Genomic DNA, 10,504 nt, shown 5'->3' with positions numbered 1-10,504 from the left:
TTATAAGTGCTGCCACCAAGTAGAGATATCAAATACGAAAATTTGTCGATAGGAGTTAAAACTTTTATTTTGATCAGTAGCATTAGGAAATTGGCCCCAAAACTCCAACCAGCGACTGCTGTCCCCATAAAATGTATGCATGGTAAGTTTGGGAAGTTTCATAGAATGCTCAATTTTGAATTATTGAGAACTACAGTGGTTGTAAAAAAAATTGCATCACCCGCGCCGCAAAGGAGAGGAATATCATCCCGACTACAGTCAAGCATCCCGTATCCTAGATAATTTGGGAATGTATTTTTAATCAAGGAGTTGGTGGGCTTCACTTTGTGCAAGGAACAGTAAACGCTCAGGTGTATATTGGCATTTTGGAGGAGAAATTGCTTCCTACTATCCGGAATCACTTTACTTCAGCTCCAAACGTCATTTTCCAGGATGATTCTGCTCCGTGCCATAGGACAAAACTGGTAAGTAACGATTTAAAAACCTTTATCCTGCCATTAGACTTAAATTGATATGGGATTAAGTATTTTTTTTTTCTCTATACTCACACGCAGGTTCAGAAATGGAAAAATGAGCATGGGGTCAGCAGTTTGCCTTGGCCGGGAAACAGCGGCGATCTACGTAAATAATTGTCGGATTCCTACTGTTAAATGTTTATTTCATAAGTTTTGCAGAATTTCACTACATTCATCGTTAATCGGTCAACCAAAACTTCTCACATAATCCCATTGTTGTAAAAATGCGAGCTCGATGCATTTTTTTTTTTTTTTTTTTTTACCGGCACTGTACTTTCATCTTTCGAGATTGATGACTCAAACAATTCCTTTTGACTTTCAGCAGCATGCTCATTAAAAAAACTTAGTAATCTTGTATCGAAATCACTGTCTAGTCACTGAATCCTGAATTAAACACTAATTTAACTATACGCGAAATTAGTCTTTAAAGCTATATCTACTCAGTTACGTTAGGTAGTAGTTTATAGGAGGCCCCGACTTCAAAAGGTTATTAAAAATTAAGAGATCGTATATAATTAGTTAGGTATTTAAAAAAATTCATCGTATAGTAATTTAAATCGGTGTTTATTTTATAATTCGGGGTTTAGTTTAGTTGATTTTTGTACTGGAATTGTAAAATAAATTTCATTTCCATGTTTGGGTAGGAAACAGAATGTAAGTGTAATTAGTTATTTTTTACTTTTTAGTTCCTGGGTATTTTTTGAAGGCGTTTTTTTTTTTATTTAAAAGTAATTTATTTTTTGCTTTTTAGTGTTGTAAATAACACGGCGAGCGTCTCGGAGACTTTCGACGACTGTGAAGAAAGGCTTTTTCAAATGCGTAACTATGTACAAAAAAAAATCTCTTCATCATTAGTTCAACTTTATTAAAGTTTGCTTTCCGAAAGCAAATGCACGAGTCACTAAAAAAAACCCAAATCACTTTAAGTTTAAATTTTTAAAATTGTAAATTTTAGAATTGTAATAGTGTAAATTGTAATTTATATTTCGCAAAACGTGTCATGTGACTCGTGATAAAAGTCGCATGTTTCTTCACATTGCCGCACTATAGATGAAGATTAAAAATTCCACAAGAATGAATTTGATGTTTGCTTCAGAGAATCCTTAATTCAAAATTTTCATTATCATTACTCTTAATGATATTTTTTTTAATACTTTCTTTAACTATAGGTAAAGAAAGTATATAGGGTAGGTGGGGGTAAAACCCCGCATGGGGTAAAAACCCGCACCGACATTTTAACTTGATCACCTTGGAGTAAGAAATTTACCTCTAGGTGGTGGGTTTGTCCTATGGAAACCTATTAATCAATGAAATTTTGTCCTGACTAGGCACTCCAGAGACGAGAAAGGGGGATAAGTATGTTTTTAACTACTTTGATCTAACTTTTCTAATATATTATTTGAACATTGTAAAATGTAGAATTTGAAAAGAAGAATCAATGAATTACATGTTAATACTGGTACATTAAAGCTTCACCTTCGCGTGAAAACAGTTATTCTAATGGCTGCTTAAAAGCAACATGGGGCGTTTCTCAGAAAGTGACACAATGGGGAAAGTCCCCGCAGTTGTTTTGGGGTAAAACCCCGCATGTCCAAAAGGTCAAGGATTCTCTCCACTGGGCTTAAAATTGTCTCTTTTTTGAAATATTATTAGTATCTTTGTTTAGCATGTGCTTTGTACAGCTTATTCATCTTAAAAAATTAATTGTTGATGGACATTTACTCATGAGGTTTTAATTTGGATAAGAATTGTTAGATAAAATCTTACATTCATTTCAATTCAAATGTGCTTTCATTAATGTAATAATTTCTTCTCTCTCTCTTTTTTTTTTTTTTTTTTTTTTTTGAACGTTTACGTACGTTTAATTTTTTGTTCTAGTACCTTCAGAAGAAAAACAATTCAGAACCATGATAAATGTCGAGCGTAATGAAACACGTAACTTAATTGCAGGCACCTCTTCGTTCTGTATGGTAGACATTAAAGTTAGGTTCAAAAATATCGATTGAAGACATCTCTGAAAAATGGAACAAAAGCTTGTGACTTCGAAGAAGAAACAAATTTCCCTATAATTTCGAGTAAAACTGTATTGAATAACTCAAAGCTTATCCCTGCACAATATGGCAAGAAGGAGGAGGTTATGTAGAGCGTTTTTTTTTCTTTTACATAAAACACCTAGAAGCCTGCAAATGTACTGAGACACAGGAAGAGTCATTGGAAATGAAGACGTTATAAATAAATTGTCATAACCTCAGCAAGTCACGATTTCATCCACGACGCAATAACATTTTTAGAAAACTCAACCTAGTGTACTGTTAACTTAAAGCACTGGGTACTAGATATTCAATTAAATTATAGGCTTCAGGCATTAAAATTATTTTTTTATAATGCGGCTGTCATTTTTTCCCGTGTAATTAATCCTCCTTTGGTGGAGAAGAAAATATTTTCGTGACAAAGTTAAAAAAAATAAATAAATAAATAAAAAAGATTAAACGTGTGAGATATTTAAGTTCGGTACTGCTAAATAACAATAAACCAATGATTCAAGGAAGTTTTTCAAGTGTTTTTATCAAGCAGTCACCCTTTTTATTCACATTCATCTTCAGTGGGGTAAAGATCCGCATTGCGGGGTTTTACCCCATTTTGTGGGGCAAAACCCCGCAATTTTGTTTTCCTGCTAAATTGTAATTTTCTCAATTATTACTAATCAGACGTAGCTAAAATTTGGAAGGATTATAGGTAATAACCCACGTAATGACTCTAATTTGAAAAAATGGGAAAATATGCCCTTCATTGACCGTGGTGGTATAAAAACTGAAAATCGCGGGGTTTTCCCTCACCTACCATACCTTTGTTTTATGGCCTTTGTTTATCAATGGGTTTTATATTTAATCGTTTGTGAGGGAAATTGCATGAAATTTATTGTTTTACCCTTAACTTTTCCCTAAAGAACAAATAGGGTAAATCAAAGATTTGGAACTTAAGCTTGACCACCCCTAAACATAAACAAAACCACCACTAAGCAAAAAGAAGCATAAAAACCGGTTCACTAAGTGAGACGATATACAAAGTTAATAAAGTACAAATCGATTTAAATGTGAGTATGATATTTGAACAGTTCCGTCAATTTCATCAAACCTGAACTTGATTACCATTAGACTGCCGAGGAAGTATACCGTTTCAAACAAAAAAATAATTTTCCTTATCGGTACAGGCAGGGGCGTGCACAGAAATTTAGGAGCCCATCACAAATGACTTTTCCGGGCCCCTCTCCATATTGTTTATGGAGAGGGGCCCTCTCTATATTTCATCCTTAGTTATAAAAATATTGGGCCCCCTTCAGGCTCGGGCCCGCGCCAACAGGTGTCCCCCCTCCCTATGCACGCCCCTGGGTACAGGTGTCTTCGAGTATTTACGGAACATGTACAAAAAAATAAATAAATAAATAAATAAATAAAAATTAAAAAAAATAAAAAATCCGACAAGTTCAGAACCTCTTCCTTTTTTTTAAGCCTGCTAATTAATATAATCCTAATTTCAAATTGAACTGGCGGAATCGTGAAATAGTAAATCTAGAATATTGGTCAAAATTCAGAAATCATACACAGTTATAATGTATAATATTAAAGAATATAAATTAAATGGTGGGGGAGGGGTGTTCTGTATTCAATTCCCTTTCAATTGAACAATAAATATATTTAAAAACTGGAATATTGAATAAAGAACTTTATATTTTAGTGCGTAAATAAAGTTATTTATTAGTAAATAAAATATTAAGGTAATTGATTCAACTATTAAATTAGCAAAATATATTTAATTTACTGCTTTGTAACGCAGTAATAAATACATTAGTAACGCCTACAATAAAAAATTAACAGGAGGCGCAGCGTTGCGAAAATTAATCATCTATGTGCCGCGAGAATTAAATATCGTTCAAGAGAAAGTCAAAACCTTAGGTGTGAAAATACACCGATCAGAGCAAAACCACGTGACCGTGACGCATAAAATTTAAAGTTTCTTGGATTTCTCCGGGACCACTTATCAGATCCAGACCAAATTACAATGGGACCATCTGGGAAATATACCCTTCCAAACAAAAAAACAAAAAAAAATTCATATCCAGTAGCGTTGGAATAATTCGAAAACATACATAAAAAGCCGCAGTACGAAATCATAACCTTCTTTTTTGAAGTCGGTTAAAAAGGAAAAGTTGTGCTTTTTAATAAGAACTGCTTTTATTACATATGAATTAGTCTTTATCTCAAATTCCGTGCACCAGTTGTAGAGTATTGCAAAGTCACATCTCAGTTAGTGACTATCGTTTACAGGCCCGCGCCAAACCTGATCGGCGCCGTCGTGCAAATGTCTTTTGAGCGCCTTTTTATGCAGCTGCGATCGGGTAAAATATAGCTAACACCTGGAGTGAGATTTTAAAGATGAATATGATGTGGAAAAAAAAAGGTGTTTAAATTAGTTAAAAAATGGTGCATAAATATTTATTTTCGGAATACAGTGTAGTACGTTTGTACTTCATATCTCGAAGTTATTTCGAGTTCAGTAGTTCCTCTGATTCTCTAATGCGTATTGGAAAAAGAAGATATTTTAATATCAAAGCTAACGCAGCTCTAATTATCTTGATAATCTCTAATTGATGAGTAAGGAGTCAAACTTTTATGCCTGTCAAAACATACTGATTATATTCGGACCGGATATCGGGAAGCCCAAGACCAAACACTTTTTCAGGGCCCCCCCGTAGTAAAGCTCGTATTTTAAATCATTGGCTGAAACAATTTTAGCCCGTAGTAAAGCTTGTATTTTTAATCATTGGCTGAAACAATTTTAGCCATTTTGGGGCTCCTTAACAGGGATCTAGGCTATGGCCTACTTGGCCTATTCAATAATCAGGCCCTGAATATGTTTCTAAATTGAAGTATGATAATGTAGAGGATATTCCAACTGAAACTGAAATCCTTTCCAGAAAAATAATTCCAAACTACTGAATAATTAAAAAGCACTGAATTAAATATGTAAAACTAATATATTGTCCAAAGCTCTTTTTTTTAAAGGCAGGGGGAGGGGGAGGAGGAAAGAAATGAGTAATTATGGTCGAGTCGTTACATTTTGAGACTAAAAAGTTAACCTAAATTATCTTTTAAATTATACAAATATTATGCACAAGTAAATAATATGCAAATGCACTTACCCAATTAGTTTACGTATGACAACATGAAGCAGTCGAGTTACGACGAACAATAGTTCAAAATCCCAAAAATACATATTGCATAAATTAAAATGCAATACATTCAAAACAAGAACCAAAACGAGCAATAGCAAATTCCTTCCACATTAGGAAGAAAAATGCTAAAATTCATGCATTAATTAGCATTATGTGTTCCAGTGTAAAAGATTGCGCTTTTGAACAGCTTGTTTAAACACAACAAGGCAATATTTTTTAGATAGACAATGAGACGGATTACTTGTCTCTATTGAGCAGTATAATTTTGCTGCCACAATTAGATACAATGTGAAGTTCAAGTTGTTCAATTGTATTTTTTTGGTTGGAAATTTTTCCCTCCATTTGGAGCATTTTTGATTTCCAGAATTCGGTGCCTTTTTGCCTCTGCGTCGCACGACCCTGCATATAGGGACGGCGTGGCCCTGATCGCTTGGTGTACTCTAAAAAAGTATTTAGCAAAGCATCGTGCGTATGGGACGGGAAACGATTTCTGCGCAAAAAATAATGAGCTTGATAAAAACGAGTGATGTGGCTCCACTGCAGTTGGTTTTACTGAGATTAAATAGTTGTGGACATTTAGTAAAAGATCCCCATAAACTTCACCACTTTCTGAAATAAATTTTTCTATTCGTATGGGGGTCATGTTAAAGAGTTTTTGCTCATAAACTCCAAATTTCGAACGAAAACGATGTCTGTTTAATTTGTGTATTACTCTATCCAATTTACCTTGCCTTGTTGCTTTATTAACGTTGATCATTACAACAGTGCATTGGATTCGTTGCAGCATGGGGTGAACGCTGACTGGGTAACAGTCTCAATAAAAGTTTTTGAATAATTTCCCTAATTTTACCTCTCACATTAAAGAGACTATTAAAAAGTTGAGTAGCTTAACGTACTGCACTGTCATGCTAGTCATCTAGTGTTTCATCCAAGTTTCTGTCACCTCTTTAAGAGTCGTGCCGAATATTGAAGATTGCACACCTAATTCATCCAGCATAATTTTCACGGTACCATCCACATTTATATTATTAGTTTCACGGTAACAAAGATATCGACAGGCGCTTCCTACGGTTAGAGAGCTTAAATAAAAAATGTCAGGTTTTTCTTTTCTTTCTTCTTCGGGGAAACAAAATTAAAATACTGTGCACTTTTAGTAATTTAAAGGTTTTGAGTGCATTCCTTTAGTTACAGAAGCGTTCCAACATTGCACTCAGGCCACTCCAGCGGATTTTGCAATCTGTAATCTACTTTCTCAATATCTTTTAAAGCCCAATTTTCTGGATTTCAATTTATAGTAATGGTTTTCGAAAAGGCTTATAACTTTTATGCATTTTCGCAACTGCTGAATGTATGGACACTAAAACCTCGAATGCAAATACCAATTCATTCTCAGAAAAATATACTCTATTTTTAACCGACTTCAAAAAGGAGGCGGTTATCAGTTCATACCGTATGTATGTTTTTTTTTTTTTTTTGTCCACTCATAGCGTCTCACCTAGTGAACCGATTTTGATGATTCTTTTTTTAATGGATAGGGGATGGCTCAACTTAGGTCCCATTACTTTGTTTCACCATATTTGTTCTTTAGAAAAAAAGTTATGGGCAAAAAACAGTAATTTTTATGCAATTTCCCTATTAAATGATATTGTAGCGAAGTTCGCACTTTTCATCCGCGGATAACGGTGGCTCAGTGGTAGAATTATCGCCTCCCACGCGAGCGACCCGGGTTCAAATCCCGACTAGGACAAAGTGAATTTTACTAAAATTTCGTTTCTACTGTTTCCCGTATTTTCTCGAATGTTCTATTAATTTCTGTATCTTTCCAAGTCTGGAAAGTTCCAGCACTTTCTCAAGTTGTATATAAGGAAATGTAACGTTCATTCGTGGTTCTGAATAAAGATCTCGAGTTGAGACTAATGAGTATTCACTTCATTTGGCTTTCACATTGTCTTCGCTATCTTCATCTACGTGACAATATGAAACTCATTGTTATAAAAGTTTGGTGCCATATAACAGTAACATTAATAGTAATTGTAATGATAATTTTGAATAAAGGCTTTTCTAAAGCAATACAGTGATATAGAGCCAAACTTCTTACTAGGTAACTTCTTACTTTTACTGAAATATCTGCATTTACACTAAAAAGAATGAAATAAAAAAATTTTGAAAAAATAAAAAATAGAACCGACTTCAAAATTGCTCTAAAAAGTGAAAAATAATTTTATTCTTTAAACACCATCGATAATACTTTTAAACATAATTTTTGAAGTTGGCGCAAAAACAAAAAGTAAAATCCATTGTAACCATGCTTCGTTCATATTTTTATCAAAAAATCATCCAAAGTTAGGAACGAAACATTTATATCGTTACTCAAATATGCTGTCATCAATGCGTAATGCATGTGGTAGTGAAGAAACTGGACCTGGTTAAATTTATACTTGTAGTTGAGTTATGGCTCTGAATGATTTTATCGATCGTTTTTGCGCCAACTTCAAAAATTATGTTTAAAAGTATTATCGATGGTGTTTAAAGAATAAAATTATTTTTCACTTTTTAGAGCAATTTTAAAGTCGGTTCTATTTTTTTTTTTTTTCAAAATTTTTTTATTATTGTTTTCTTGAATGGTAAATCTGCCGTTCATAATATGAGGCATGAAGTTTTTCTTGCTCTTCTTGCAGATAGGTAGGAAGGTGATTTAAATTTTAGATGATACTTCTAAAAATATTCGTTTTATGGACGGTAAAAACTGAAAGGTTTGCCTGCAAAATCTTTTGTGAGATTGAAAATCTCGCAGGGTTTTGCTTTCAATCACGCAGGATTAATCCCGCTAAATATCATGCGGTATTCGGGATCGGGATTGCGGGATTAGAAACCCTAATTCGCATCAAGCCATGGGAACGTAATTCGTAAAAAGAATCCTTTTACATTTTTTTACCAGGGTTTAAAGAGCGCGCGTCCCATCCTTTGCATGCGTGCCACCAAAAGATTTTCCTCTCTCCTATAAAATTACCATAATGTTACCTACGTGGTTCTGAGGTACAGAGTTTACAATTGGACAAGTAACACTTAACTTTGAAAAAAAAATACTAACTAAACCTTTTTTTTTTTTTTGCATTAACTATAGTAAGATTATTTGGCTTGCTTTTTAAACAGACATTTAGATTTTTATTAGAAAAGCAATATTATCTGAAATATTATATTATTGGTACTGATTGAAAAATTTCCTGTGATTATAAAAAAAAGAAAAGAAAATCGTAGGTTTTGTACACGTTTTCGTAGAGTCGAAGTTCAAGGCTGTAGTTCGTAGAAACTACGATTTTTTCGTAGCAGGGTAATTCCATGTCAGATTAATCACCTTCTAGACCTCACCATTTGCGATTTTCACGAGATTTGGTGTGAGGGACACATATGACAAGATAAGTAATCCTGCCAATTTTTAAAATTCTACTTTGAAAATTTCACAAAATACAGGGCTGTAAAAAACTGAAAAAGTACGAAAAAAAAGCGAAAAGTTGTGACATACAAATGACTGTAACTTCTGTCCTAATTGTAGTAGAATAAAATTGTAAAGCTAAAGAATAGAGCTTTCTATTGATATAAAACATGACTTTCTCGCCACAGGTTTAAGTTTCAAGGTTATTCACCGTGATTTTTGACCTTGAATATCTCAAAACACGCTCCCTTAGAATTTTTTCAAAAAATTGTATTTTGTAGTTCCAACACCGTTCTTCCACTGCACCAAAATGTGGGCTGGGACCGCAATGGCAAGGGACTGCAAAAAAAAAATCAGGAATGTTTACACATTCTTGTAAGATTTATTACATTATTTCTTTAATAATATTAATGTTTTATTTTTTCTGGGCATATTCTTCATAAAGTATGCATATTTCGACAAATCGACAGGTTTCTTAAATTTGAGCTATTATGACAGAACTTTTTAATCTGTACTAAGCAACAAATCTGGGAAATAAAATCTTGGGCGTGTTTTGAGATATTCAAGGTCAAAAGTCACGGTGAATAACCTTGAAACTTAAACCTGTGGTGGGAAAGTCATGTTTTATATCAATTGAAAGCTCTATTCTTTATCTTTGCAATGGTTTTTTGAATTTATATTCTACTATTATTAGGATAGAAGTTTCAGTCATTTGCATGTCACAACTTGCCGTTTATTTCGCACTTTTTAAGTTTTCAACAGCCCAGTATTTCGTAAAATTTTTGAAGTAGAGTTCTGAAAATTATCATGATGGATCTTGTCATATGTGTCCTTCACACAAAATTTCATTAAAATCGGAAATTATGAGGAGGTCAAGAAGGTGACTGACCTGACACATGGGATTCCACATTGTAAAACATGTGAACATTCCTGATTTTTTTCAGTACCTTGCCATTGCGATCCCAGTCTTTGGTGTAGTGGAAGAATAGTGTTAGAGCTAGAAAATATATTTTTTTGAAAAAAAATCTAAGGTGGTATGTTTTGAGATATTCCAAGTTCAAAAGTCACGGTGAATGACCTTGAAACTTAAACGTGTCGTGAGATGGTCATGTTTTAAATCAATAGAAAGCTCCATTCTTTAGCTTTACAATGGTTTTTAAATTTTTATTCTATTACAAATAGGGAAGAAGTTACAGTCATTTGTATATCACAATTTTTCGTTTTTTTCACTTTTTCAGTTTTTTAACAGCCTTGTATTTTGTAAAATTTTTAAAGTAGAATTCTAAAAATTGACAGGATTACTTATCTTGGCATATGTGTCCC

Source organism: Uloborus diversus, chromosome 3, assembly GCF_026930045.1.
Source record: "Uloborus diversus isolate 005 chromosome 3, Udiv.v.3.1, whole genome shotgun sequence".
NCBI lineage: Eukaryota > Metazoa > Arthropoda > Arachnida > Araneae > Uloboridae > Uloborus > Uloborus diversus.
This window is presented reverse-complemented; position numbering follows the sequence as displayed.